At 37.2% G+C, this 23,617-nt stretch overlaps 1 long non-coding RNA gene across 3 annotated transcripts; it reads left to right on the top strand.

The window, feature by feature from the left end:
• Positions 1-17,356: 17,356 nt before the first annotated feature.
• LOC119145648 lies at positions 17,357-22,738 on the top strand. 3 transcript variants are annotated; one of them, XR_005103474.1, is made up of 4 exons: positions 17,357-17,452; positions 17,970-18,048; positions 18,658-18,780; positions 21,143-22,738. It is a non-coding gene; the product is annotated as an uncharacterized LOC119145648 (long non-coding RNA). The 3 variants fall into 3 exon arrangements; XR_005103472.1 differs by lacking the exon at positions 21,143-22,738 and having other exon boundaries at positions 18,658-19,053; XR_005103473.1 differs by lacking the exon at positions 21,143-22,738 and having other exon boundaries at positions 17,920-18,048; positions 18,658-19,053.
• Positions 22,739-23,617: the final 879 nt, after the last annotated feature.

Below are 23,617 nucleotides of genomic sequence, written 5' to 3'. Positions count from 1 at the left end.
TTATAATAGAAGCAGATAGACTGCTCCATGCTCTGTGAATTGTCTTCCAGTATGGCTGCTGGCTGTGTGGGTAGCTGATGGCTTGGGACAAGAAAATTGTGAAATGTGGGAAAGTGATTATTTACATATTACATGTTATAGGAAGTGTTACAGAAGTATTTTGCAAGTGAAAAAAGAAAAAAAAAGCATAAAAAATTGGGGGTTGGTTTGTTTGTGGGCTGTGTTTGGGTTTTTTTAATTGCTTTAGGGATACAGCCAGTTTATACTAGTCAGATCTTGACGTACAGTTATACAGGGAAATACAGATTCATCCAGAATAGAATTTCAAAATGCCTTCTACTGATGTTAACTAGTTTGTAAATATGATTATTATTGGGATATTTGATCTAGCGAGAAAAGCGTCAAAATAACACCGATCTTATCCTCAAATGTAGTATCGGTAGTACTCAGAAATGACCATGCATGTTAAAATGATGTCTTAAAGTACATTGTCTCTCATAGTTTTTAAGGTGTTGCTACTACTCAAATAAGGAGATGTGAGTTTGACCTTGCAGTCACTGAAGAATGCATTAACTGTATGCTAAATGCTTGTTACTGATCTCCAACTGAGTATTCACATCATTAAATTCTGCAGGGGTTTAAGTGTGTGCAAGATTTGGGTTGATTTCCTTCCTTCTAATTCCTTTAAGAATAGACCTCTCCTTCCAGGTTTATTCAGCTTTGAAGGAGTATTGCTATAAAGATCTGAGCTTGCTGTCAAATGTTGTCACTAGGTACACTAACACATACACTAACATTTAAATATTAATAGCAGAAGAAGCATACACAGAATCACTGGATGAGTGTAATGACGAAATATCTACTCAAATTGTCAGCATTTTCTTAAAATGCAAATTAAAAAGAGAACAATTGCAAGAAATTAATGACGTTAACTATGAGAAAACAGTCATAAATATGGTTTGCCTCAATGTTTCAAAAAGACACCAGCATACAGTAGTTCTTCCATGGGTGTCTTGTAACTAATGGCACTACCACAGCTAAAGTTCCCAAGTCATTAATCTTACCATTTGTATGCTTTATGACAGAATAGCATAAATAGCATATTTCCTATGGCAGGGAGTACCTGTCCTACCCCATGGATTTTGCTTTCGTCCAAAGGAGCAGACACTGTGCTCAGCACCAGACAGCTGGTGTGACCAGAGGATATAACCAAAAGTTTGGGAGGTACTATGCAAGGAAAAGCAGCAGAGCACTCGCTGCGAGTAACATTTGACATTTCCAAAAACAGAGGGATGGGTTGGTAAAATGGAAAGTACCTCACTTCACTCTTCTCCCCGTGCTTATCTGGAATTTTCTGCTGAAATTTGCTAACAGTACTAAAAAGCTTCAGTATTTCGTAAGCCGATGCAGAAATTGAAAGGCTATTTGTGCTGTTAGTTAAATAGGCAATTTAGACAAATGTCCCAAACAAGGGACATACATAATCCATCTCTGCAGTAAACTTAAAACTGTAGAGGTGTTTTAATGTAAACTATTTAATTTACTATGAACATTTCTTTAGGACTGATATTGAAAACAGTAGAGGAAGATATTAAGCTGTTTAGTGCATAGTCCAGTTAAGACTAAAAGAGTATCATCACCCAAAAGAAAGGCTACTTGAACAATGATGAATTTAATTTGATTATTCCTGTAACACGTTAGAAGGAAGCATGCATAAGATTTAAATTTTAAGTGGATGAGTTCATTAGAACACAGAATACTTGCCAATAAATGTTGATCTTGTCAAAAAGTTCAATACCAAAAAATGCTGTTTGCATTCACACCACTAGAAGAAAGCATTTGGCAAATCCAAATTTTAGATTATTTTTTCTCTCTCTAGTGTTCTGTTTGAACTGAAATGTGCTTGTACTGTGTGGGCTAAGTAGGAGGTCATTACAGTAGTAAGGAAAACTAAATGAAGACTTGCAAAGAAGGTGCAAACTTGCAGATCCCATATTTTGAAGGTCTAGTTTTATATCAGAAACTTATTTTAACTCTTTACTGGAAAAGAAAAGAAAGGAAACTTTGGACAGAAACCTGGGAATTTAAAGTCAGGTGACACATAAGAATAAAGTGAAAATATAAAAAATAAACCTCAAAAGAAAAAGTTTGATAAAGGGAGATCAGGAAGAGAGCATATGAAAATAATTAAATAGAAAATAAAGTTGTATATTTCAGAAAGCTTTTTCATTATTTTCTAGTACTGCTTTCTACTGTCTCTACTTTGAGAAGGGCTAAACACTGCCTACTGCATGTATCCTTATCCTTTTTGGTTCCACTCGTTCAGTAAAACTTTTATTGTGAACCGTGGATCTATTCTAAGTAACCCAATTAAGGATTTTACTACAGAATTTTCATTTGAAAGTTCTATTTTGGCCAGTGTTTTAAACGCCTAAAATGTGTCAGCTTCAAGATAAGGACAATGATTGCTTGGTTACTTGTTTACCACAGAATCATAGACTCATTTAGGTTGGAAAAGACTTTTTGAGATCATCAAGTGCAACCTTTAACCATGCTGAGGCAGAAAACCCGGAGACAGAATTTGTATTTTTTTAATTTAGCTATTTAAGTTAGAGGTAGTAGACAACAAGAAACTTCAGGTGGCCAGCTATTGCTATTCAGTATTGACCCCTGAGACCTTTGCTGGCTGAATTGACAAAATTCAAGAGGTTTGTAAACACCTTTAGTAAAGTGACAGGAGAAGGCTGACCCGCTTGGCAATGGGTACACATATTACCTAGAGTGTAGGGCATCAAATTTCTTTGCCTGAAGAAATTTAAGCTCTCAAATCTTTTCCCGGGAAAGTATCCCAAACACTAGTATTCTGTACTTCGCTTTTCTTAGTATTTCTGACACACTTTTATGTTTTGTGAGCATCCATTGATGCAGAGCCTGGAATCCAGCAGACACCATTGTTACAGTTTCCATTATAAACCTGCTTGAAAGTGTGACATGGTTAATAAAAAATATAAGTGGAAAAGTGGCACGTAACATGCCAGCTTAGAAGTATCCGTTTTAACTTGTAAAAGTACTAAAGAAAGCGGTCTTAAAACTTTTTACAGGACTGTAAGTGAAAGAAGTTATTTTAAAAGTGGCAAGTAATCCATCCATGATATTGAACCAAATGAAATCCAGTTGATACGCAGTTGAAAACCACGAAAAATCATGATGGACCCTTTGATGTTTCATTTGTGAATCAGCTGCTAGCACTGCGCGTGGGGGTCTTTCAAATAACTGTTTGTGACAGTGTTCAAGAAGCTTTCCTCTCCCAGCTGAGCTGAAACCCACTTCTATAGTTCAATCAAAAAGGTGTTACTATTTTAGAGGTTTTCCCCCTGATAGTTGCTAAGCCCTCATTTGGATGCAGCAGCCAAATTTCAACCTTTTCTTTGCAGCCCAGTTGGTATGCAGTCGGGCAAAGGCATACCTCCAAAGTTAGCCCTGCTTTGGAAAGGTGGATTATATCGGGTCACCTGCAAAGGTCCCTTTCAACCTCGGTTATTCTAGCAGTCTGTGATTTATCATTATCTTTCATTTCTGTGCCCAGTGGATGGCTGGCACCTTCCCCTGTATAGTACAAGGTATACCATGGATTTTCTTAATCCTGTGAAAAGGTTGATATGGTGGAGGTTCTTTCCCTTTAATTCATTACACTGATTTCAGAAGTCAAAAAATGGTGAATCCCACAAGTACACTTTTTTTTTTTTGTCAAATATTAAAAGACAGAATCAATTCAGAAAATTAAGAACTAGTTATATTTTAGCCTTTAATAAGAAGGCCTTTTGCATTGTAATTATAGACGCTCAACTCAGTTATTAGGGATTACATATGAATGAATGAACTGTTACAGTTCATTTACTTACAAGATATTGTAATTTTCCTCACTGTGTTCCAACACCTCAGTCAAGTAAAAGAAATTATGTTCTTTCATAGAACAGATTTTGAGCTCACGTCTGTATGTGTTAGGGGAACATTCAGACCATGAGTAAGGTTTCCCACATTTAAAAAAAAAAAACCTGCACCTTGAGGTATTCCTACCTTTTCAAGGTCTAGGTAAATACATAGATTATACTAGTAAATTATCTCTGTTGAGTAAGTTAACAAGTTGCCATATGGAGCAAACTGCACTGGCAAAAGCTCTTTTGCCATTGTATGTTTTAGCTAGGGTACAACTTTTTTTCAAATCCTTAACTAACGCACTATATTGTATGAAGCCTTCAAATGTAGAACAAGCTTGGGACATTCACCTGTCCTTTTAAATTGAAATAATAGTGCAAAACCGACAAACATGAATCTACCTTGTGTAGAAAAGAAACAAGGCATTTTTTTGCTTACCCTTTCACAAATTATTCTTTAATTTGAACAAAGTGATCAATGACGTTTGCCGCAGAAGATCTTCCCAGGATAATAAATAACTCATGGATGGCAGATTTGGGGGGGAAGACAAGGGGAAAGTCAAGCCTTTATCCAAAACCACAACTGCATTAGTGCTAAAACATGCATTGGGGCTCTATGGAGAGAGGTAATTTTTCAGCCAGCAGCTTGTGAGGGGAAAATCAAAGAATTCAGCCTAAAATGTAGGACTACAATCTACACGGAGCCAAATGAGGGCACCCTGCCTACCACATCTCTCTGCTGAGACTCTGCTTGCGTGTGGAGCACACTAATGCCTTCTGATGGGCTCAGTTACACTGAGCACTTTACACCTTTGCACTTCCATTAAAGTCAATGCAACATTCATGATGATAGGGCTTGGCAAGTGAGAAGGTAGAAATGGTGCCTCACTCTGCGTTTGATGAGAGGCGCTACCCACCACATCTGGGAACTCAAATTTGCATTTGCGAGTAGCATCACTGAAATAAGCAGTGGATGTTGTTACTGTGTATTTACACATACAAGTAGTTTTGGCTCTGACTTTTCATTACTGCCTATAGTTAGGCTTCTTGGACGTAAGGTGGCCGAACATGCAGTCACTGGTTTTGGACACCCTTAAACACATGGAACTGTAGCTAACTCATTAGATAGTCCGGTTAAAATAAATAGAACTGTTTACAGAGTAAAATGCTACTCACCCTCTTCATTGCCAGAAAGGACTAATCCTCTGAAGTAAGAACTCCACAAACTGCTACAGATGTTGCCTTCTCAGGTGGTTGCTTTGAACCACGCACATGTTTCTGGACTGCACCTCCTAAGATAGGAAGTGGAACACTTTGTCCTTAAAGTTCAGATGTGTTTAGCTACTGTCAATTAGACCTTGTTCTTGGCTTTGGAGAGATGGTTGCAACTAATTTATTGAGTCATTTGAGAAGGGGCCTCAGAGGTACGTACTCCAAACTCCTGCTTGAAGCAGGTTCAACACTGAGATCAGACCAGGTTGCTCAGGAATTTGTCTAGTTTGCTTTCAAAAACCTCCAAGGATGGAGACTACATAACTTTCAGTCTCAGTTGCTAAGTTACCAATAAATATATTATTTGATCTCAAGCCTCTGCTCAGAAACACAGTATTCTAATCAATAATTCGGTATATATACCAGAGAAATAAATCACCTTATTTTTAAAAATATTTTTGAGATTGAACTCCATTATTCCTCCACTTCAGTGAATAATCCAGAGGTTAGCAAACAAAACTAGCTGGAAGACGAGATATCCCTTTGCTATGAGCTTTGGTGTAACATTGCATATCATGCTTTTTGCAAAATGCCTCTGTCTTCCAGGTAGGAAAATGAGTTAGATAGGTCCTATGCAAGTAGATAGAAGGAATATTATAAGATACCTGACCAAATAGGAACTGGAGCCTTAGAAGTACTTGAATTTGGTGGCTAAATGTTTCCTGGGCTTTTTTTGTCACATGTGTACCCTTTCAAAGAGGAACGCACCCTTGGTCTGAACTGAGTGAAATGCTAAACAGTAAATGGGCAGCTACCTTTGTGCTTCCAGTTCCAAGGACATAGTTCTGGGTTATTCAAAATTTATCAACATTTTTGTATCTACTTAGGGCACCTTTTAGAAGTTACATGATTTTCTTTTTTTCTTTTTGTCTTTTTCATATCTGCATTATGGTTTGCTACTACCCTCACCAGCTTCAGAATGTGTATTTCTATTTATTTCATCAGTAAACCAGGATCAGATATTATAAGAACTTCTGCTTTATTAAATTTTTTTTTAAAAAAGACATAATGTGCTGAGTCCCCCTTTCAACACTTGAGAACATGCTTCCCCCCACCTCAAGTCAGCTTTTTTCTGAACTGTGTTCCACAATTACTTTCAGAATTGATTAACTTCCAGTTTGTAATGACACATCTAGCAGTTGTGAAATAACCTAAGTCAGCACGTCTTCCAATGTTGCAACTCTGTGAGCTGACTCAATCCATTTTATAGTTATTGAGTTAGACATTTCCTCATTACTCAGGGACTGGTGCCAACCAAGGACTCTTAACCACAACCTCTACAAAAGCCTTTTTTTTTTTTTTTTTTTTGTGTGTGGCAGTGAAGAGTGACATTACAATTAGGCAGAAAGCTAAGGTTTGTTGTTGAAGGACACAAAGTGAAGTAAAATCTAGGAAAGTACTCCAAAACCTAAACTCCTATAGGTAGGAAAGTAAGTTCTGCTCCAAAAGATTAAAGAAGTCATATACTTGATTTACCTAGACTGGAACTGGGTGAAATTCAATACATTACTAACTATTAAAAAAAATAATCCATTAATTATGTGTTCTAAAATAAAAATTATCTTTGAAATATCTTCTTTTCAAATTTTAACTTCTATAAAAATAATCATAAATATTCTAAAAATATTTGAAAGTTAATAATATTTGTGTAAGATCAGATAGACTGAATACATTTTTGAAATTACTGTAGGGTGTGGAAACTGTTTCTTTTACTCCTTTTTCAGCTGTCATTAAAGAAGTAGCAGTTTAATGTTATAAACTGTGATAATCATCATCTTACTCGACTGATGATGCATAGTGGGACCTTCCAGAGAGGCACAAACTCTGCTGAAGGTAAACAAGGAGGAAGGAACTTCACCAATAACCTCTGCATTACTGCATAACTGCTCACAGCTCTTTATGAGGACACTACTGTGCCATTTTAATGGAAGTGGTAGAACTGGGCAAAGAATGTTAGTTACCACCTTTCAGTCAGATCTAAAATTAACCCCTGGTAGAAATCACACAAATTATTTTAAAAAAATGTTGCCTCCATAAGGCAGAAATTGTTTCCTGCTTTTCAAATGGTAATAAATACCATGTTCTTTTTGCAACTGAATTAATGTACGGAAACCAGCAGATGAACAAGTGTCATGTTGTAGTTTCTGGAATTCCCATGAGAGCTAGTACTTTGGGTGGTTATGCTCATGATTAAATGTTCCCACAGAATTCACCAGACTTGAACTAAAACATAATCCTTGCCCATGTAGTAATATGGGATGTAGAGAGTTCAATTTCTCACATTTTTCCATTGCAATTCTACTCATTATGAAGGATCATCCAACATGTCTGAAAATTTATTTCCTTAGCATTATAATAATATAAGCCTCTTTCTTGAGCTTCCTGTGAGAATAAACAGTATCCAATCTAGCTCTAATCTATGTTATTGGCTGACTGTAGATGTATTCATAAAATTTTTTTACTTTTTGTTTTTGAAGGAATCCAACTGAAGATATTGTTCTTCTTGGGGATTTCTATACATTTTACCTTATTTTTCCAAACTGCTACTGCTGCTCTAAAGGAAGAACGGGAGGCAATACATCCCAATGAGAAAATGTAGTAGAAATTACTGCAGATAGCTAGAAAGAAGGTTTTAGGGGTCCTTGCTCAGTTAGTTTTGCTTATAAGCGACACTTCAGATTCCAGAGCTAAGAAATTCTGGTATTTCCCATCATGTTGCTACCATCACTTGGCAAGAATATACACTAATTTACAAGTCATGGCACACAGTTATAGCAATTTGGACAGTTAATGAGTTTCATCATCTCCTTTAAAATTCGGTAAAAAAACATTCACATCCAGGAAAACTTGAATAATTTGAGTATTTTGAAAGAAAGAACACCTCCACTGCCTGTCAGTAGCTACTGGCCATCCACAATTATTTTAGAAATAAACTACTTGTGGACTGACCATTTACCTGCAAGGAGACTGAGTGATTTTATTTTATTTTTTAAGAGTAAACTTATATGTACTGTCTTTCATCATCTCAACTTTAGAGTTGATCTTGTGACACCTTGTGAATAACTGCTGAGGAATACGTGATGCACAATAAGCATGCCTTAAGACTTCCATAGAGTACTACTAAATAGATAGATCATTAAACCTAATGTCTTCTTGTTCTTAGCATTAATATATGTTGTATAGATATATACAGAAACAAACATGCACAGACACAGATATGTGTATATGTGTATCTGGTTTCTTTTGGTTTTGAGTTGTTGCATGTGTTTCAAGTAGCAGCTATAATCACACTGCTAAACAAATCCAAGTTTTCTTCAAAGATTGATTTCCTGCTCTCTTAGTTTTGTTTTTAAAAAGACATAGGACAGGAGGCTCTCGAAAGAAGTTTGATGGGCAGAAGCAGTAAATGCAGATTTTTCACACTACATAAGTATTTGACAAATGGCTACATGTACATAATCCCAGTTTCTATGCCAGCCAAACCACAATGACAAATGTAAATGTTTAAATACAAATAACCTTTTAAACAAAGACAAGTATTTTAAGATAAAATAAGCCTATATTAGGAAAAAAAAAGATCTTGGATGAACACTTACAGTATGACTTTGATTGCTATTCCTGGTGGCACAGAAGTTGAATACATGCTTAGTGAAAGTCAACAGAGATTGCTAGATTATGTTCTTATACTTTGTGGAGTCTTTCTAATACAGATGCAGAACTGTGAGTACTAGAGGATGTGTATACATACAAAACGTAATTTTGCATGCAGTATCTTCCCTACGTTTCTGTATTAAAAATATAATTTATCAATTTGTGATAATGATTAAGCTGCTATAACTTTGCAAGCAGGGTATGCATCTGGAATTTTAAAGGACTAAGATGACTGCAGTTCATGTGGTCTCAGCTGTACTGGAGACCAAGAACTATGTTTTGGGCAGAAAGTTTCACATGGAATAAAGCATTAACAGTCTGGATTTTGCTGATTCAAGGTGTTTATTTTATTAAACTGTAAATATGTGTTTCCCTTGTATAAAAAATATATTTTCTGCCTTACTGATAATTTGAAAATTCATTTTGAAATATGAAATAAAATAGAAATTAAAATTTTCTTATTAAAATTTCTTGTATTAGGGCTGTCTAATAAACATTTTAATTACACAGTAACATTTTATTATTAAATCTCATCCATTTTCATCATATGTAATTGAATGCCATAATACAGTAGTTAATATAAATCTTAAAATTATTACAGCTCAATGTGTCTTTACCAGAAGAAAATATTCTTCTCATAGAAAACTTCAGAACATTTTCCCACCAGATACTTTTTGAATATACAGCTCTATCTGCTACCACAAAAGTACTTTTTCCAATTGAAGTTTTTTATTTCAGTATGTTTTCAAATTTATATTTCAGTGTGTTTTCAAATGTGTTAGGGAAGCATTCATTCTTCTCCAGTTTGCTCATCTATCAACAGAGTTTAAAAATACTGTCCAAATATGTGTGTACACATTTGGGTAACATGCAAAAAAAAAAAAAAAAAAAAAAAAAATTGCACTACATCGATGATGGAAATGTAAGAATTTAGTAAAAATAGAAAATTAGATTTGTTTTAGTTAAACTGTAGTATTCTTTCTCAAACAGGCCTCCAACTGAATAGCTATGCTTTAGTCATGATTACTACTTGATTCTGTTTGTAGTTTCAAGCTGAAGAAATATTTATGGCAAAGGTATTTTAAGTTGATTTTGATTTTAAATCAGAATTTTAGTAGAATACCTAGAAGAAAGCATTTAATCCTTCAGAACTGTACTGATAACAAAAATAAATGTAACATCTTACTTGATCAAATCAACTCCTTTCAGTTTTAACCTTTACATCATGACAGACTCAGACCCGTAGCATTTCTGTAATCATGGGTGACTCTAGAGGAATCAAAGGCAGAAAAATGAGATCTATGCATTCAAACCATTGTCCTCCAGTCTCATCAATAGTACTTCCTTATAAAAAAAGCATTGCTGATTCACATTGCTCCATTTAGCATGCACTAATGTCAATATGAATAAGTAACAGTTGAACAATTGGTCCTTCTATTAATAGGTAACACATGAATTTCAAATGCAGCATATTGCAGTAATCAAATGCTTCCATATATGGCTTTTAATAGGTTAGCTTTTTTAGGGGTGTTAAATTGTCATTTCAACCTGTCAAATTCTGTTTATAAAGACCATAGACATTTAGTAAAGATTAATTTTCATGTAGGTGACCTTGGGCTTTTTTTAAGCTCATCATAGTTTGTCATACATATATAATATACAAGTGAGTAGAAATAAAGGTTAAAGATCCTCTATCTGAGCATAGCCTGAGAAAATACTAATTGGGATGGGGAAAAGCAATGCTGAGGGCTGTGCTTATAACTAAAAATCTTATTTATGTGCTTAAAATAAAACAGTTATTATCTAACAAAAATGACTAGAAATGGTATAACAGTCTTTGGCCTGTGCTGTCCTCAAAACCATACTTGGAAGTTTGAAACAATGCTAGTTGTCGCAGCTTTAAATCATGCCAGGCACAGTGCTAAAAAATGAACATTGCACAATCATATTACATCTGGAATGTAATGGAATTTCTGATTTTAAAGGCAAATTATCCTGGTGAATTACCTACTGACCGTAAGGTATGCTGCAAAATTCAGGCATTATGTAGGCTGTGATGGGAATCTATTTATTTATTTATTTATTTAAGAGAGAATCAGACTTTATAAGGATGGAGGTGTTACTAGCTGCCTAGGGTTTTTTTAACAGGACGGCTGTTTGGAGCCTTCTGGTTCTTAGTCTTCACCATTTATATTCATAAATGGCAACCAGAAAGCTAGCTGCAGCTACAAACAGGCTCAGGCTCAGAGGCTGTACAGGCTCCAAACCATTTTGAATCACCACTTGCAAGCAGAACCTGTCTTAACAAGATTTTGACTTGCCTACCTCTGCAATTTTTGTGTTATTCCAAATATGAAGCTCAAAGAGAGTGTTTCCAGGCATAAAATTTACAGGAAGAGTGCCATAAGCAAGAGCAAGAAAAATGGCAATTTTTAGTCAATACATGGTGGTCCTAAGAAATGAATGGCATTATGTGTTTCATTTGTACTTCTTTGCCTTAGGCTGTTTTACGTTCTGCTAGGGGAACAGTCTTCTTGGATGTCAAGTCTGCCATTTCTTTATTTGGATATTTGGATATATGTATTTGGATATAGAGGAAATTCCTACCTCACCTTTATGATAAGCAGTTGATGTGATACAAAACAGTGTGGGGGAAAAATATGGGTTTGTACAATAAATGCCACTGGTGATGAAATTATCCGGTTATTTTATAATCCATAAAAATCCCATTTTTATAATTCTGTTTACCAGTTGTGACTTGGCTAATTGTGCCTATCATGTGACACATGGTGGAAGGGAAAGATAGTGAGATTAATAAGTAATTAATATATCTAAAGTGTAATTAATTTAATATGTATTCTCTCAGGACTTGTTCTACATAGAACTGGCTAAGAAATCACTGCAGTTAACATTAGACTTCACTGGACTCCTGATCAAGACAATTTTTAAAATATGTCCCTGATATTGTGGAAACACTTATTTAATGTTCTAGATGCTACATGGGACATCTTAGAGCCTCAGCTGGCAGATATGACAGGCACAGCATGTATATTGTTAAGTTAAATTTGAAGTGAAAACTGGATTTCAAGACAGTCCCTTTAATTGCAGTGCAAGGTTTGAAAAGAATAAAATTAATCAACCCTTTATTTATTCATATTTGATAAAGTGAAGTAGTTTAAAGATCAGAAATTCTCTCAGTGTTACACCATCCATCTACAATTGTATAGTATTGTACAAATTAACACCATTGTGCATTATCCTACTTTGGACTTTACCCAGTTGAGAAAGGACAGTTTAATAATGAATGAATGCCATTGCTGTCTGATGGTTTGTTTTTTTCTTTCCACAGAGTCTTCTAATGATCTAGGACTATACAGTAATGTCTTAATTTATCATTAGAGCTGATGGGAATATGGTGTTTTAAATTAAAGACGGTATTGACCAACAAAGACTGGATTGCATGCAGTACTCAGCGTCCCATTTTTCAGAAATGTGGGGAAACTGGATGGAGGAAGTTTCTCACTATCATCCTGCCTCAATTTCTTTCCTTCAGGAGTTTTATGAGACAATGCAAGCGTTCTCAGATGAAACAATGAAAAAATCAAATACATACATATGCTTTACCAGCCTGCACTGAAAAAAACCCAAACCTATAACACTCAAGTAGAACTAAACTGCTAGGAGTTACGCAAGAAGAAGGGGTTTCACTTTATCTTTTTTTTTTCCTCCCCACATGCTTCTCTAGGCGCTACTCCCTGGAAAATGCCTAAAATAATTCAAAATCTGGTTGTCTTTTTCAATTGAGTTTATGCTATTATTACATACGTTTGTCCTGGGCTAGGCAGAATATGACTGCAGCTACAAAATGCAGTCTCCATTGAATACTGGCTTACACATTCCTAACATGAACATTATTTAAAGCAGTGAGAGTAATAATCCTCACAGACTGGCTGAAGCAGTATCTTTTGATCTCTCAGTCATCTAACTTTTTGCATAAGCCTCTGCAGTGGAGAGAAGCAATTGAAAAAAAAAAAATATAGCTCTGAAGTGGACAGAATTTACTCCTTTTCCTTTCCTGTTGCAGGGAAGCCGGTATCCCTAGGGATGCAAGTTCTCTCCTTCAGTCGTACTAAGAAGTTTTATACCTGTACATACCTAGAAAAGGCAAGCACTTTATTTAGTAATCAAATATTTTCTTCTTTTTCTTACCTAAATTTCCTTCTGATGCATCCTTAAAAAAAGCCCATGAACATAATCTTTTAGAAGTAACATCATCACTGCCTACTGCACCATATCATCATCTTTAGTGTGTTACATTATCTTTCAGACCTATCATTTCAATTAAAAAATGTCTATAAAAGCAAGTTATTTACCTAGAGATGCTTCTCTTCACTTTTCTTTTTTTTTTTTAAGTATTTGAGAACAAATTCTTCCCTTTGAGATGAGATGTTATCTATTGCAGCTGAATTTGACCTTTTGTTGTTTCTAAACTTCATTGGAAGAGCCTGAACACCTGTTTTGAAAAGCTGGGTCCTGCCCTTTGTAAGAAACAAGGAAGAACTTGTTTTTCATAAAAGAATGAGGAATGAAAAGGGAAACCTTCTGGGAGGACTAGGGTAGCCAGATAATCTATGATTAGGTGGTTAGACAGCAAACAATGCACAGGGAAAAGGGAACATGAAGGTTTCTAACACAGGTGAAGGGGACAGGGGAGATGCAGCAGAAAAAAATTTAAGAAAAAGTAGATATAAGTTATACCCAAATGCAGTAGGAATAGTACAGATAGGAGGCAAAAGTTCTATGTAAAGCCAAAGCATACAATAGTGTTAATGTTACTCAGTAAGGGTAAAGCATCCAGAGTCAAATAAATAATAATGAACAAGTGTGTTCCTGACTGTCTGCTGTAGGACATTAATACAGCTAGAAACATGAGATGATACATTTTTTCAGGTATGGACCATACAGAAGAAATTTCACTGTTATAATAAACTGGATAAAGTAATGACACTTGTGCAAAAGACCAAAATTTGGGGGTGGGCATGGCTACAGTTCACAGAGTAAACTCCAGCAGTATGTAAATGAGCTGCAAAGGACAGGTACCATGCTGCTGGTGCAAACGGGAATATGTGAAAACTTGTATGGGTTGAGGAGAAGTACAATTAATGTTTTCAGGAGATATGTTTAATCATCATCAAATAATGGCAATAACAAAATGTGGTTTTGAATTACTTGTGTTTCTTTGGTATGTACCAAATGCATGAAAAAAATCAGGTTTTTTTATTAGTGAAACAATTTTAATAACTCTCTAACCAAGCATCTCGTTGCATTTCTACATTGTTTTCAGTCCTAGAATGTGTCATTAAATTACAGGGTACCAGTGATTCTGTACCAAAGTGCTCAGTTTTCCTTATGCTTTCACTTTGACAGAAATGGGGATGTAAAATAGGCCAGGTTTCTACAAAGAAACCTTATTTATAGGTGCAAGTTAATTGATATTGCTGAGACAAGCACTCTAAGAGATCAGTTTAAATGTTACTGCCAACGTGTGTCACAAACAGACTACCAGAAACTGCAGCAGTACAGGACAACTGCCAAGGGAAGGCAATATGCTTCTGGAAACAAATAACCATTCAAATTAGGTTTTAACATGAAAAAAAAACCAACAAAAAAAACAAACAAAAAAAAACCCCAGCTAAGAATGTGTGGCTCAGTGTTGTAGGCTTAATGATTCAATGTTAGAAGACAGATAAGATTTGTAGGGAGAAATAATGAATATGTATACATACACACACACACACACACACCCCACCCCCCATCTTTATCTGTAATTATATAAATTAGACCAGGCTTTTGGACACACAACATTCCAGAAACGATTGCATAATAAATTCCTATTCACTTGAAATAACGTGGAAGAAAAACAAATTCAGGTTTCAGATGTGTTAGAAATAGACTGTGCTATTTTGAATGTTGGTTGGCAAATTCCACGATGACAAGCTATCTATGTCTACATATATTCGTAAGGTTTGCATTAGAAGCCAAGCCTTATCATCCCTGAATTCACTAAAACATGTTATCTTATGGACTAAAAATGGGAACAGTTACCATTAATTGTTGCCATAGGTCTGTGTTAGAGTAAATGATTCTTTTCGGCATTTCTGTGAACTCCCTGCCCCAGATATCAGCATCCGGAATTGAATATCCACACGGAAAGAATATTTTTCTCTCTGTGTCTTTCCGACTGCAAGTCGGATGCAGTATAATGCAGTATAATGCACAGGTTAACACAGACAGATATTACTGCCTTCTGCAATCAGGGTTGTGCAAATGAAACATGTCCACTCTCTCGTTAGAAAAAGGAAAAAGCCTTCATGCCTCCCATCTTGGCTACATGGACAGCATCCTGATGTAATTGAATGTAATAAATTAATCCTTTACTCCTCTCTGGTGAGAGAAAGCCTCTCCAGTCATTCACATGAGATTATGTGCATCTTTAATCATATGCTTATGTGCTTTGCTGGGTGAGAAAAGAAGGCACTGCTATTTGGTGCTAGAAACGCAGGGAATTCCACATGAAGGGAGAAGGGATTTCTGAGTTCCATTTAAAAACACTGATTTTTAGCCCTGAATATTTTGATAGAAACACTTGGCCTAGGACTTCCTACTAGGAGTCTTGGTGAAGGCATTAAATGGTATAAAGCTGGAGGATGTACATCACAAATATGATTATTTGAGAAGTACCTTACAGCCAGTTTTCCTGTTGGTAAGATTAGTGAAGCTGATGTGTAGCTAGGCATTGGGGAAGCAGTTTTTAAATTAGCTGCAGATGTCTATGAACCTCCAGTTTCTACCAAATTATTAGAAGAATAAACTGTCAAACCAAATATTTAGGTGTCTCAGGCAATCTGTTTTTAAAGTGTTAGGGCACAGCTAACACACTCTTTTAAATAAACGGCACAGCTCCCATTCACGAGCAGAGCCATACAACAACACCATATGATACCCACAACTGACTGGTGTGGCAGAGCTGGAGGGATGTGATGGATCTAGGTGCTCCAGGTGTTGAGGTGGATCTGTCATGGGCTCCTGCATGGGCTCCTGTCCACAGGGCACAGTTCCTGCCAGGAGACTGTTCCAGTGTAGGCTCTCTACTGGCTGCATCTTCCTTCAGGGCACATCCACCTTCTCTGGTGAGAGATTCCTAATGGACTTAGCTTTGGCCAGCAGCGAGTCCATCTTGGAACCAGCTGGAAGTGGCTCTGACATGGGGGCAGCTTCTGGTGTCTTCTCACAGAAGCGATCCCTGCAGCTCCTGCCACCCCTGGCCTGGCCTGGCTACATAAGCCTTGCCACATAAACCTAGTACAAGGTTCCTGACTACTAGCAAAATTTTCTTGCCTCCTGCAGCACATAGTTTCTGAAGCTGCCTTTTCTCTGGGCAAGCTCAGCTGATCAGAAGAAGTAACTGCCCCTTTTCTTTAAGAAGCATCATCTCATCCAGTCTTCTTAGAGAAATAAAACATAATTATGAACAGAAATAAAATAAAAGAAGTCAGAAATACCCTAGTTACAGGACACTAAAGTCTTGGCTTGTGATTCCTATAAATCTTGATTACTCCTGGAAGAAACTTAATCTGAGCTATTAGAAACAGAGACAAGAAAACTCGTAAAAAGTGAGAGACAAAGACTTCTAAATGAATAGCATTAAATGAACTTTCTTTAAATGCTTTAAAACCCCAAAGAAACCAAAAGGCACATTTACACTTTGATGCTGTGATGTTGGCAAAGCAAAGATCCAGTTCACAGGCTAAGGCAATGCACTCTGCAGATGGCGAAGGCAAACCTTCATCCCAGTTCATACTCTTGCAGCTGGTATCCTAAGTTTTCTATCCTGCATTGGTCTCGCTTCCTTTCATTTAACAGCCAGACTGTTATTTATTTTCCCTTTTAACAAATGGGGCTTTTGTTCATCTCCTTCCTTCAAGCAGCCCCTTTGGTAATCTTTGTTTGTTCCTGAACTTAGGACCAAGTTGCTGAATCATCTCTGACATAAAACACAGTGAGGGTAATGCATGCAAAGCAAAGACTACTGAGTAGAGCGTGATAGTGCTAATCCACTCGCATTTGTTCCTGAGAGGAAAATGCAGCTTGCCACTGTAACAAGAGGCAGCAGAGCACAGTCAGAGGAATTGTACCAGGGGCTGCATCGCAAAGAAATGGTACCATAAACTTATTTGCTGTGATCCTTTGTGGGCATGGTCAGAATTGGAGGGTGGGTGTTCTTTTTCCAATATCTTGTGTTAACTCTTGGAAAAGGGAGCAGCTGCCTCTTACATGCAGAGCAGCCTGGTGACAGTGCACGGGAACAGATGGCAGAGCAAGTGTCTCTTTCTTTGCATTTAGGCAGTCCCCTTCTCTCCTCCTGCTTCTCACAAACAGCCTCAGTGAATTTTCTTCATGCTATAAAGATACTAAACCTTTTCTTTTTCACTCCAGGAAACAATCACCCTTGCTCTTTGAGAAGTAAAAAGAAGAAAGAGGGGGAAATCTAAAGTGCTAATTCTGTGTCCCCCCAACCCCTGCCCCTTTCACAGGTCAGTCAACTGAAAAAAAGAGATGAGCATTAAGACTGCATTTTTTTTCTGCTCCTGTGGGTTGACAGATAGACAATCTTAACAGCATTTGGTATTTGCCTTGCTGTACAGAGAAGCCATGGGATAGATTTCAAACTGGGGAAGAATTAGTGTAGCCATTCCTTGATTTCTGCATCAGTGCCAGAGGTTTTTCCTTTTGTATCAATAATCTGAAAACAATGCTTAGTTTATAGATATAAATATGGATCGTTTATACAGATACAAGCAAAACTTCTGCACAGCATATATTAGCTAGTGACTATTGTCTGTTAAGTATTGCCTGATGAGGAAAAACCATAAATGTTTTCACATAGTTTCCCTGTGATTTAGACAAACTGAGTTATTGAAAATTGTGCAATGACTCGCACTTGTAAATACAAATTAATTCGGAGGTCATATGGACACTTTTGAACTCAATGTTTTGGCAGACTCCACTGGGACCAAACTAACATGGCTAGGTGCTCTGTTCTTTTCTAAGAGGCGTCCACCCAGCCGTTCAGAGTCTGCTGCTGACAAGAGTGCCTGGAGCAACTAGACTTGGACGGGAGATGCTGGTGGTAGGTCACCATACTGAGACTGATTCATTCAGACTGTCTGCAGGCTCACTTAGTGCCACTGAGTTGGCTGCACTTTCTTTACCTTTGCAGTTGTGAAGGCTAGAGATGTATGTATTTTTTAAAAGGCAATTTCAGATTCTGACATAATTCCAAGACCTCTGGGACTTCAGACACTCTGTAGAGACAGTAGTGCCTAGGCTTCGATCCATGCTTGCTGTCAGGCCCCTATTCCTGCAATTACAGATGATCCTGTAACTCTTACTGTCCCACTTTTGGAAAGAATCAAACAGCAACCTAATGCAAAACTCAAAATCCAAATATATACTGAAGCAAACCAGAGGGTCATTTATTTCTGTACCTGGTGAATATTCCATTTCCTGAAAAGAAAATATTAATTGCAACTCTCAATATGCCATGTGTTAATTTAATATAGATATTTTTCAGTGCTCTGAAAGATCAGAACATGAGCTAGATGTTTGCATGGAGAAGCACTTGAACATATTTGTTGATTAAATACTCCTACGAGTTAAGACTTTATTTCAAGGTCTTTAGAAATTGTTTCCTGATCATCTTTTGTAAACAAGCACTCTTTACGTATTCCATTAATAGGTGTTTTGTATTGCTGCAGATGAATCTGAAGAGACTGGACCCTGGGAGACACTCTTTGTTATGTGGTAGTTTCTTCAGGGCTTTGTAGAATGTCACTTTGAAAATGTAACACGATGGAAATCGGTGAGCTGTGCTCTCTCATGCAATAGAGTTTACATAAACATTGAAATGTTGTTTCTGGTTGATATAGCCTTTAACTTCTATGAACACTGTCCTCAAGCTACTATTTTTAAAATGCGGGAAAACACAAAATATTTTGCCTGCGTACTCTGTGTTGTGAAATCATATGAAGTTTTTAATTCAGTTGTACATTAATTAAGTTGGCATTGAAGTGGCAAAAAACAAAACCACGCTAAAAAACCTCAGGCCACAAGGCCATGACAGATAAAATCATAAGTACCAATAAAACGTTATAGCTCTGTCACTGTTCATTGAACATGCAGCTAAGTTTGGGGGTGGGGGGTGGGTGGGTGGGTTGGTTGTTTGGTTTGTTGTGGGGGTTTAGTATTTTTGCTGTGGGTTTTTGGTTTGGGGGTTTTTTTGCTGTTTTTTTTTTTTAAAGTATGAATGTTTTCTACATGTCAAAATAAGCTGTAGACTTTAGTGAACCCACAGTCCAGGGGTTTAGGTACAGGTGTACTTGCACAAGAAATCCCAATAGCTTTCACTAAAAGTATAGAGTGTAGACTGAGGTAGATAAAGGAACTATAGAACATTATTTTTTTAAAAGCTGAAAATGATTAGATCTGTATTCTTCTGTAACTTGTTCCTGAAAGGGTGGGTAGTACAAGGTGGGTAATGCAACTGCTCCTGATGCAGACTTCAGCTCTGTGAACTTTTGTGCAACTTCACTGCCTTCTCGGACTCTGGATTATATTAAAGAACAGAAATAATTACACTGAGGGGCCTGTCCTGCATTCCTAACATAAGCAAGATGCTTATTGGATTTGCAGTCTAGGTCTGTCTTTTGTTTAGTAAAAGCTTTGAAGCCTTTTGAACAAGGACCAAGTCAAGATCTTTGAGTGAGACCTAAGCAGAGTTCTGCATAAGTAAGAAATACACTCCACATACATGGAGCATAATTATTTACATTTGTTCTGCGAGTTCTTTGTAATCTGTGTTCTTTTGACATGCACAGATTTCATAAACGTGAACTGACTTTTGAGATGGCAAGAAACACAGCACTTCATACAGAGAAGTTGCTTTGTATATATAAAATATGAGTGATGGGCTTGATAGTGTGTGTGTATTCACCGCTGTCCTCTACTGGCTGTATGTAGAACTGTGCAGCCCTGTGTTCAGGAACACTGGGCAAAGGCAGAAAAATTTGCTGTGCCACTCATTCAAATTTGAAAACTAGTCCCGAGTCAACCATGTTTACAGCTGTTTTGCATTCGTCTTCCCATAATGTTAAAATAAAAGAAATAAAGAAATTTTTTTTTGGTTTGGTTTTTAAGAGTGAGCTAATATCTTTTTCTATGCTAGCTGACACAGTTAGAAAAAAAAAGACAAAATTTCAGGCACAAAAGCCTACATCGTGTCTGACAAAGAAGCTGAAACATGCAAGTAAAGCAAACATTAAAAGCAGGTGGCCTGAGTTTAACATAATTGCTAATTGATTGGCTTCCTCAGAGAAAAGAGAGCTGATACCTCCAGGTAACAGGGCTACAGTGGCACACATGCGAGGTACCAGTTACCTGTGAAACTAAGAAACAGTTTCTGTAGCTCCAAAACGCTCTCCAGAGTACTAAGAAAAATTAGATGTTGAAATCAGGCCATTTAAACCTGCCTTTTTATGTCTCAGGTTGATACATAGCAGTTTTGGGGCATTAGGCTTTGATTTTGGGGTGGTTGTCTGGTCCCTTAGTTCTGTGTTAGCCAGCAGGAATATGCACAACTATTTCCCTTATAACACTTTCCTCTAAGGAATGTTAGTTACCTCTTGCTACATTATACTTCTCTTAATTATAGAATGGGATAAAGGCTTTTCATTCATTGCAGCCTAAGCATATTACGTAGTTCAGTGTCTTGTCACAAGGAATTTTCTAGAGATTTGAAGAGGAAAACAGATAAAATTTCCCTTTTTCACTGATCAGCTCTAAGCACTTCTATATCTGAAGAAGCTGGTTTTGTGTCCCTAGCAAGGAAGTGAAAAGGGAAGCCAGCCTTTTTATTTAGCTCAGGAGCACAAAGTTTATCACAGCAGTATTTGCTCCAACTGTGCTCAGAAAGGCTGTATGTATGCGCAGCAGCATTTGGAAAAATGGCTGCTTGGAGACATAAATCTCCCGAGACCTCACTATGGTGTGTAGCTTTGATTTCTTTCCTAATGCAATAAAATGTTGTGTGCCTTAATACTGCCTCAAGTTCAAGCAGCTTCTTGCTATATTTTCCAGGGTGGAGGAGGGGAAGAAATATAGTTGGGAAGAATGTTGCTTCAGAAATGTAGTCTTGTTTATCTGACACTTTTACACGTCCATTTCAGTGGCAGAGCTGGAGGTAGTTGAGGACCACTGACAGGAGCGTTCCAGCCTGGCACAGGGCATCCTGCAGCTGAGCTGCTTCCATGGGGCAAAATGGAGGCATGTCTTCCTAGCAGTGCGCGGAAACCTCAGCGAGGCAGCAGTCTGGTTCTCATGGTAACCAGGATTTCCATATACTGCAGGGGTACACACAGTCTGACATCACTTTGCTGCAGGGAGGATTTCTGTGCATACTCAAGGACTAAATTAAGCCCTCTGTAAAAGGAGAATGTGTGTCCATTTTCATGTCTGTAAGTGTATGGCTTTCCTTATGTGAATGGAAGATGAAAAGTGAGAGAAAAAGAGGTTGCAAAATTTTATTTCTCTAAGCAGAAATAACCCTGACACAACCATCTTCTCATTTTTAGTTTGCACCTCATTTTAAAAAGCAATAATATCTTGCACAGCTGGGAGGAAAGAAGATGCTAGCAGCTTCTTTAGGTCTAGAGAAAATGTGCTTTGGTAATCAGAACATAGGGAAAAAGATTTACTGAACGTTAGGAGGTCCTTTTTGCTGCAACAACATATATACAGATTTTAGCAGGGAAAGACTGTAATGAAGATGTGATATTCATCATGCATGGCACAGTGACATCTGGTGTAAGACGTGCTGTGCTGTGTGCTGCAGTTCCCAGCTAGGAAGATAATCCATGTGCTTTGGTGTTATCAGACTCTGCCGTGGAGCCCAGTGAGAGGTCTCCTTGCCCCTCATTTAAGATGAGCCATACTTATTGTAATATCTTCCAGGGCCCCATGTTACTCAATTCTGTATATATATTCTGTCATGGGGAATTATGATACAAGAAAACCTGACTTGAGATCTCCATATTCCCATTGTTCTGTTAAGGAGATTGGCGCTCCCTGAGTGTGAAAGGTCTACAGTTGCTTGTAGATCATTTACAATAGGCCTGTATATGGACCTAAAAAAGCTTAAAATTTCCTGGAGGTTTGGCTGGAGGTTGAAGACATTTAGCATACTGAGGGACCTGTTGTTTTTTTGTTTGTTTGTTTGTTTTTTTGTTTGGTTTGTTTTGGTTTGCTTTGGTTTGCTTTGTTTTTTTTAATTTTCTTTTTGGCAGTAACACCAATTCTGAACTGAAAACACTTCTCATACAGCTATTTTGGCTTGTATTGATCTAAATCATTTTGAAGCCTTCCATTTGCAGAGCTTTAGTATGGGCTTTTGTGAGCTCTGATATATGGAGATCCTGCAGTGCCCAGGCAGACACCAGTTATAAAGCTGCAGTTCTTCCCTTTCCCTCATTACAAACCCTCATCTTTCTAAATGAAGTTCGGTGCAGCACTGCATAGGTTTGGTATCCACACTGCTGTCTCAACTATATGATAAAAAGGCCTTTGATTTGTTTGACTTTTGAACAGGGTTTTACTTTGCAATGTGTTTTGTGAAGCACCAAATATATTCCCAGATGATCACAAATTAAGTGATGATGTTAAATAAACATCAGTATATTTCTTCTGAATCTAGTGTACCATTAAGTGATACAGAGCTTTCAACAAATTGCTGCTTTTTCATGTTCTAGTGAACAGATTTTACTCTTCTTCTGAATTATGCTTCCTTTCTTTCTCCTTGGTTATGAATCAAAATTTTATTACGTTACTGAAGTTAAATGTGCGATGTATAATCAGAAATGTAACGATAAATGTCTTTTCCTTGTCACCTACATGTGGGGATGAAAAGAAAGAAGAGGTAAAAATGAGAAGAAATAAAAGCCAGACCTTGGTACTTTAACTGCTATATCCTCCAGTGAATTGTTTTCTTGCCGGCAGCTTCTGGTAAATGTGGAAAACAAAATTGGTGGTTATGTAATGCCTTGAGAGGAAAAAGAGCCTGCTTTGAACTGACAACAGCCTTGACAGCTCGAATGCTGAAGCTGGAAATATCTCGTCAGAAATACCATCCTTAACATTGCAGAGCCCTACTGGAGTCCTTCACTCTTTGAAGGAAAGGCAGGCCAGCACCTTTGCATGCAGCTGTACTGCAACAGTGCAGGGCCACCGGCAATGGTTAATGACAAATAATACCTGAGCTCTGCTTTGGTATCAGTAGGTGCTGCGTGCTCACTGTCCCTTCTGTACCCCTGAGAGGGAGGTGATTTTTCTGGCCTTCACAGTGGAATATGGTGCAACCACTGTGACAAAGAAATCAAAGTGATGGCTTCTTTAAGAACCTTAACTGTATTGCTTGGCACCAGACGTCCTTTGCTTCCTTTTTTTCCAGATTAATTCAGATAGGCATTCATAATTAATTATAATTTTCTATTTGATTATATAACTATAATGAAAATATTTATCACACAAGTAGGAAGAGACTTGCCTAGGCTGACCGTGACATATCTCTCTCCACCCTTCCCCGCATTTTTTTTATTAGTATGGGCCATAATGTAGTATTTTTTATTTATTCATATGTAATAATGCAG

Source organism: Falco rusticolus, chromosome 3, assembly GCF_015220075.1.
Source record: "Falco rusticolus isolate bFalRus1 chromosome 3, bFalRus1.pri, whole genome shotgun sequence".
In the NCBI taxonomy this organism is placed as follows: domain Eukaryota; kingdom Metazoa; phylum Chordata; class Aves; order Falconiformes; family Falconidae; genus Falco; species Falco rusticolus.
Note: the sequence above shows the minus strand (reverse complement) of the source record. Positions and strands in the feature narration are given on the sequence as shown.